Raw genomic sequence first — 8,328 nt, forward strand, 5'->3', positions numbered from 1 at the left:
TGCAAGATAGGCAATTTGTGAAATTAAATAAAATTCCTAACCATTTTTTTCAACCCCTGGAAGGGTTTCTGTGAAGTGTTTACATCGAGGAAAAGTGCAGTAGTTATCTGATTGAGGTTGATAAACCTGAGACCATTCCCATCATCTCACAGAATCAGCTGACAATCCTGTTGAATTCAGGACCTTTAATCCTGCTGAATTCAGGACCCTTTCCTCTCTGTCTCTCCTTTTCCTCTCTCTCCTTGTTAGATCATCTTTCATTAAAACAAAGCACTGGAGCATTTACTCTGTATTATGAGAAATAGGAATAGGGTGGGGAAATCCACCTTGAATTAGAGCAGGGAATCCAGAGGGAAGGACCATTATCGAAATCTCGGCCTCATGAATTAATAATACTCCACAACAGCTTCAGTGGGACTAAAATTTCACTCCCAATCTGTGTTGATTACTCCTCAGTTTACCCCTGGGGCTATGAGATTGAAAAGGATCCAATTGTGATTAAAGACTAGGTCTGATTTGAATGGAAGGTGATTACTAAAATCTCTCTGAAGTCTTCTACCCTGCTTGTGCTGCAAGCTTTTCCTATTTATAATAGCATAGCAGAGCTATCGAAGCAGAAAATGACACCAGAGAGAAAGAGTTTTCTGATTGTCTCTGATTAGGTTCAGTGCTAACCTTGTAAATTTGCCTGTCAGATGGGGCACTGCCAAGTCACCCATAAACCTGATGTTTTACAAAAGATGGAAAGGGTGAGGAAACTCCTGCACTTGTGTGYTGCTTGATACTTTTTTTTTTCTTCCCCCCTTGAAAAGGATTTTCACAAAGATGAATCTAGACTCTTRGATGAGAGTTACTGAGCAACAGTTTAGTTTTATATAAATTACTCATTTAAAAATTCTTTGTGTTCATGGATTTCTGTCTATTTATTTATGTGTGTGGATTTATAATGCCAACAAAGGCCTGAATGACTCAGGTCTGTCCTGTTTGAAGGTAGTATAGCTTGGATTGTTCTGTGGAAATCAAAGCAAGACTGTGTTTAAGCAAACGAGTGAGTGTTACACTTTCCCCTTATCATCTTTATATTCTGTAGTCAGCTTACTTGAGCTTTTTCATAGCCAAAGTTTTTAATTTTTAGTAAAGTAATTGCAGAGGAAGCCTTTTACAGTAAGGCTATATGTTGTAAATCCAAACAGGGATTGTTGGGGGTACTGTTGCATTTGCATAGGCCCTGTAAATTTTTCAGGCAAAATGAAGAGTTTATGCTAAAGGTAACAGTACTAAAGTAATATTAATATTCCTTCTGTTTTCTGGTATAAGCTTAAAAATATCCTATGGAAGAATACTCCAGTGACCTTGTGACATATTGAATTGGTATTAGTTTTAACTGAAGATAGCTGTTGGATACAAACACAGCAAATATTCTGTTTCAGTTCAGRACAGTAAACAGATTTGTTTTCCAGATTAGGTTGTGTCTTCAGTGTTACCGAAAAGTTACAGTGGTTTACTTGCTATGCAGTTGGCACCTTGAACGTATTTGGTACCATTCTGGTTTAGCAAGGGATGCATTTTCACATGCACATAGGAGCATGCAGATAATACTACCTCAAACTTTGATTTGAGGTGAAATATGTTCTTTAGACTAAGTGTAAATTTTGACTAGTTGATTATTGTTCTACTGCATATGTGAGGTATTGGTGGGACTACCACTTAYCAAGCATACCTTCTTGTGTATTTGTTTATGTTAATTATTGCCAAGACAATGCATAGAAGAAATTATTTAGACCATAATACTTTGTAACTGTAGCTTTTATTTTGTATTATTGTGGCTTTTGCAAGCCTTCTCCAGMGCTGCTCCAGCTATGTCTGCTGTTTTCTGGAGGTGGCTAAGCRCTTGCACTGAAGGTGGCCCAGCAGGGCCGATCCTCTCGCTTTGCCACGGGCATTGGTTGCTGCRGATCGTGGAGCTTTGTGTGTACACAGAGCACAGATGTGAGGAGTGTGGATGTACCTCCAGAACATTGCCTGGATGCAGTCTTGCTGAATCAGTCTATGCTCATCATTTATTCAAAGAGGAGAGGAGAAAATTCTGTGTAGCAGGGTGGCAAGTGCAGCGTTGCCCGTAGATACAGGGTATTTTGTTACGTTCTGGCTCATATTTGGACTGTAAGAGCAAGTGGCTRGGCTCTGGTTCTTGCATCCTGCACCAGCACATCTCTCTTGTACACTTCTTTATTTTCACTCAGTGTTTTCAGTGCTCACTTTGTAGGGACGTACATGACTACCAAAACCTCCGGRTGAGGACAAAGATCCCGATAAAGTATTTAGTACATCCTCAAGGTGTACGCGTTGTTTTTGTTCTGCTCTTGCTTGTTTATATGCTGTCCTTGCTTCCTATCTAGAAAGTAAGTACAATGTCGCAATTTCCTAAACAAACAAGACTTTACTACTTCAYGTACCAATTTAATTAGTGGCATTTTATTTTTTCCAAAAATTACATTAGTAATTGTTTGGCTCTCCACAGTATTTCTTTTCCTTTCCCAATTTAGTTACATAAAACTGTTGTGAACCTTGCAGTTCACCAAATACTTCGTTTTCCTTCTCCTCTGTTCTGAAATGTCATTTCTTTACAAGTGGATTTATCGTTTTGTCCAGGTTCCAGCATCACAGCACTTGACATGAGAGAAAGGTGACRTATTTGGCCCCTTCGTTTCTCTAATCCTCCCTTGCCTTTGCCTTTCCAAGGACAACTCGCTGTCTAATGAGGGAATCCCCGGGTCCCACAGATACTGTGTTGTGGCTCGTGCAGAGGTGTATGGGCCGGCTCTTTTCAGAATTTATAACTAATGTTGCTTGGGAACTGCCCCTTCTAGAAAAGCATTTCAGAGCTTGCTCACAGCTTTACATGATTTAGTTCTTGATAGTCAGCTCTGGAGCCCAAAGTGCAGCTGCATTAACTGTTGAACAATTTCTAAATCCTCTGTGCAACAATCTCACGCAGGTTTCACTTACTCCAGCAGTCATTTGTGGGTTTTAAAGCTACGCCTGTAACTGAAAAAATCTAGTGGGGCTTTGGTATCTGAGGAGTTATGTGGTGGAAAAACCTGAACCCGTTCTGTAGCCGTAAAGCTGACTGGTTCTCTCTCACAATATTGAGCTTTTGGTATGTCAATGCTGTGTTCTTCTTTGTCACCGCTGAACTTGCATTTTTCTAACTTGACCTGAGTTCTGTTTGTCTGTCAACACAAATGAAGTTAATGGAGCATTACTAATGCTTGGCAAAATAAATCTATGCAATTTAAAATTTATTACTACTTTTACAGGCGTTTGAAAAAACAAACAGAAATAATTTCGATCCTGGACATGCTCAGATCTCAATGAGAGCCTTTCAGAAGCTTCCATTGGAGACAAATATATTTGCATGTTAACATTAGCTAATATAAATAGGCAACAAACTGGGAAAATTAAGGCTTCTACTGCTTATGTAACAATGATCACAATCGTTGTCTTGATCACAAAAGAAATCTCGTTACTCTGAAAATAATTTTTTATACTTAAAGGCAAACTTATTGCCTTCTGGAGAGGATTTCAGATGATGTGTTCTTGTAGGACTGAACCACATTACTGTCTGAGTCTATGGTAAGTTAACACTAAGATTATTTGTATRTAATATGTAGATGTTGGCAAATCTAGGAACAAGGGTATAAATGCACATTGCAAGATACAAGATAGTGCCTATATACATTTCATCGTAATAATCAGGCAGGTGAAGCTAAGTTATCAGCTAATGCCATTTACATTTCTGTTGCTCMCTTCTTTTTATTGTGGATGCTCTTTTAAGCTGGCATGGAAGAAATCTTTCCAGAAAAAAAATTCAGTAAACTTTATTAATTTTACCTATTGGTCACATATTATCTTGAGGAAATGTGAYGTTGTTTATGGTTGAATTAGGTCTATGTTATAATTTGAATTTGATGTATCAAACATGTAATTTTGGCCTAAATGCRGTGAACTGAATTTATTGGAAATAATGTTAGAGTTGTGGGAAAAAGGCAGTGTAWTACTCCTCTTGAAAATGAAAAATACTGCTTTTCATCATGGTGTGGGTCYTGATATGATTAAAACTGCAGTTTCACAAATATGTACTTTCAGAACTGTTAAGATAAATCTGTTGCCAATTGATGTATTCCAGGCAGCTGAAAATCCCATAGATGATGTTGCCTCACCCATTATGAATTATTGCTTAAAGCAAATACAGTTCTTAGCATTACAGCAAACTGAGMATAAACATGCAAATTAGAAGCAGCAGGGTACATGATATTTCAGAACATATTTATTTTTCTAAAGCTTTGTTATCTGACATAAGCTTCAAAGAAATTATATTTTTGTCATCTGTAGTGTATCACTCCCATTAACATTTCTACTGTTCTCAAGTTTTTTGTGTCTAGTCCTTATATGTAAGGCTCCTTTGTTCCTTCTCCTATCCAGAGTTTCTTCACCTAAGGGTGGTGATGTTGTGATGTTCTTTTCACTTCCTTTGGTAGAATGGTTTGGGTTGGAAGGGACCTTTAGAAAGGTCATCTAGTCCACCCCCCTTCAAGGAGCAATAACACAGAATCATAGACTAGTTTGGATWGGAAGGGACCTTTAAAGATCTTCTAGTCCAATACTCAGTGTTTGATTAGAGCAGGTTTTCTCAATCTCCAACAACAGCACAACTAGTAAAAGAAACAGCTGGGAAAGGGCAGTGCTGTTTGCCCTAATCTCTCCTCATGAGCTGTCACCCATCCTTACAGTACTTGCTGAGGAAATGACAAATGTTTCTTGTTTTATTTCTGTATTTCATGTCCTTGTTGCCAGCCAGCCATGTGCATGTAAGTACAATTTTACAGATGCATTTTTGTCTGTTTTTTCTTTAAGAAGTTTGCATTACATTAAGTGTTTTTTTTTTTCTACTTAAACAAAAGGCATCTTTATGGAAATYGTGATGCTTAAAAAAATAATAACTGTTAGGTGCTATTGAAATGAAGGGTGTAGAAAAGAAAGAAATTAAATTATTGATGATCAGAGCTGGAAAGGGAAAACATGGTCAGATGGTACTATTAACATTGACAATTCATATGATTTTTAGTTTACTTACTGATGTGTCTGTCCCAGCATTCAAATGAAATGTAATGTACTCCTTTGAAGTGGTGTATCTCTGGTGTTTAGCAGAAGATAAAAGTACAATCTTGTTTTCAATGACATTTCCAGCMCAGCAATTTCAAAACCATGAAAAAAATTTAAAAACATTTAATTTTAAGTGTTCAGGAAATAGATGATTTGTCACAAATGAGATAACTTTGTCTGCTAAAGATTCACTCTTTTTACTTTCCTTAGTACCTAGAAATCCTAAAATGTAACATTTTGGGCCACGATGATTTTTTCTCCRAGGTGAAATGTGCTCTTCCCCAGCATGTAAACTTTGTGCCAAAGTGTAACCAAAGACCCTGCAAGGTTTTTGCCTGATTATGCTAGAAAGCTTTCCTAATATTGCTACTGCAGAGTTTAATAACCATTCTTGCCCTACAGATTTTGTTCGGCTGTTTAATACAGGTTTACTTTCCTATGGTACTTAACAGGCTAGACGTTKTTCTACTTGTTGACTTTAGGATATTCCTGGAGTCCAAGACAAGGCAACATCTGGAGCTTCAACCTTAAATTGTCTGGAGTAGAGACCTACATATTTCATAAACTAYTACATGTTCTTATGGTCCTTCTTCCACATGTCTCATGTGGAATGTCCTAAACATTCACATGTCCTAAACAAGGACAACAGTAATCATCCCACACTAGATAAATTGCACACATAAGAAGTGTTTTTTGGGGTAAAAGTAAGGGTAACRCATTTACATTTACTCAGCCAGATCATTCTAGGCGTAAGGATATATTGTCTCCAATATTCACCTGCTCTGAGATACAGTTATACATCAATAGCTATTATGTTAAGCACGTTGTCTTGTGTGAATGGTGGGCTCTTTTGATCATGTTTATGTATTGATAAAACAACCAACCAATAACTATTTTGTCAAATACTTACTTGCAAGACTCAGTTTATTTTCCTGCGGATGCTACATGTTTAAAGTCCTTTTTAATGGAATCCGTGAACCATTGTGTAATTTATTGCACCAGTTAACAAAAGCCAATACCTTTGCAAGTAATTAAATCAGTTTAAAAATGTTGCACAACTCACCCATCTGTTTGAAGTAACACCTAAATTGCAGTATAATACCAATTAAAAGGTATACTTCCATAATCACTACTTCTATGACAGCACCTGCACTGTGTGCAAGTATGTTCCCCTATTAAAAATGTAATTTTAATTACATGCTGTATATATACTTTATTCTAGCCCATTAGTTTTATCCCCGTGTGTAGAAATGCTGAATCCAAGAAACAAGGCAGTAAATAATACTGCCTTTTAATGACCAATTAAAGCAGCCTATCATCAACCTTGGCATCAGCTGCGTTACTAATTCGAAGTACTGCTATGCTTTGAATAAAACGGTGCTTGGGAATTACAGAGTTGGCCTCATCCATACAGGATACCACTCTCCAGAGGCAGCAGTGTTCCATTTCATAACTCATCCTGCTGATGTGATGGGAAACAGAACACAAAGCCTCAGTGCACCTTGAATTAGTCCTGARTGATCTGGACCTTTTTGTGGCCTTTTGTGGAGGGGAAATGATGTTCTGCATAAAATTCATTAACTGCATACTTTTAAAAAGTCTGTCTATGTAGACAACTGTTGAGGAATACTTTGGTGTAGGTAGCTGGGGTGAGAGCTACACATTGGGCTCTGAGTGGGACACAGGAAGCTGTGAACTGGCCATCCTTTGCATGCCAAAGGGCATGAGGAGGTGCTGGGCTGCCAGGGGCATGAGGAATGGGTGCCRAGCCATGCAGCGGGCAGAGGAATGGACACTGAGGGATGCAGTCAGGCTTTCCCMCGCTGGGACTGTGAGGGGATAAAAGCCCAGGGGGTGCCTTTGTTGGGGCCCCTCCTCAGAGGCCCCAGCCCGAGCTGTTTCTGTGTCACTCCRGTCCCATCAGTGGAAGTGTGGCCTTGGGAGTGTGACTGCCAGAACCGCTGGAAGAGGCAGACTGGGACATTTCCTGTACAACACCTACAGTGTCCATAGCTAGTGTCGCCCTGTAGGCTTCTTGTCTAGATGGTAGCAGAAGTTCATTTTCTGCTTTAAATGTGGTAATATTAAGCTATCCTGTCTAGTGAAACTAATCCAAAAATGCAGTTTTAGATACCTCCGACACTGGGGCAGAGAAAAGTACTGCTGTGCTCAGCCTTCATGCAAATACTCTTGTAACAGATTCAGTACCAAATGTSTGACTGTAAGGAAGATCGGAGGAGTGTGGAGGCAACACAGAGAGAAGAAGCAGATAACACAGTTAAAGCACTGAAATTGTGGAATAAAGTATACTTGATTAAATGGGGCATTGAAGCATGAAAAAATGCCRTTTTGAATTCTAATGAATTATTCAAGGTTATATAAGGAAGGGTAAAAGGAGTAGGGGAAAAAAAGCCAAACAGCCGTAGAGTTGTGATAGTGATCTCTGCAGTCAGAGGCAAGATGAAAGATGATCATTTTTTTCCCATATACCTAAACCAGGCAATATCAAAGAAAAGATTCTTGAAGGAACTACTTCAAGTGCTACATTTCCCCTGAAACTTGCTGAATTCAGTTTGCCAGGTATTAGTGTAGAACTGTAAACTCTTTAGGTAAGGGCCCTCTTTTCATAAAAAATACTGTGTTCTTATTTTTGTGACTGGTTTGAATGGATACTTMTAGATGGGAGAATGCTGAGCTATGTAAAAGCACATGAGGAAAATGGAAAGAGTGATGGGAACAATAGGGAAATGTACCAGATCAAGGCAGATTAAAAGTACTAAAAGCAGAGTGAGGCTAGAGTGCTTTTTTAAATTAAAGAAAAAGGTTGCAATGGTGTAGGGTGCTTTCTGCTTCCTCCTTGCTTTTACTGCTATCCTAAGGTAGCTAGAGGTCCTGCTTCTCTCTGAASAAAGAGATCATGTTAGAAAGTAGGCCAGAGAAAGGAGCTCCTACAGAAAAAAGGGATKTTAGATGATGCAGATATGGTAGGTGTTAACCAGCACACCTCAAGTTTGGGGTRTTTGCTTCCCCCAAATGAAGGTTGTACCAGACTGCATTGCAAAACCACTGCACTTCATTCTGTCCAGCTTRTTACGTAATGCTGCCTTTGCAGAGTAAGTGCTCAAGGATAAATCCTGCATGACAAATAAATCACCTCTTACT

This window comes from Malurus melanocephalus, unplaced genomic scaffold, assembly GCF_030028575.1.
Source record: "Malurus melanocephalus ecotype Western Australia unplaced genomic scaffold, MMel_1.1 scaffold_155, whole genome shotgun sequence".
Taxonomy (NCBI): domain Eukaryota; kingdom Metazoa; phylum Chordata; class Aves; order Passeriformes; family Maluridae; genus Malurus; species Malurus melanocephalus.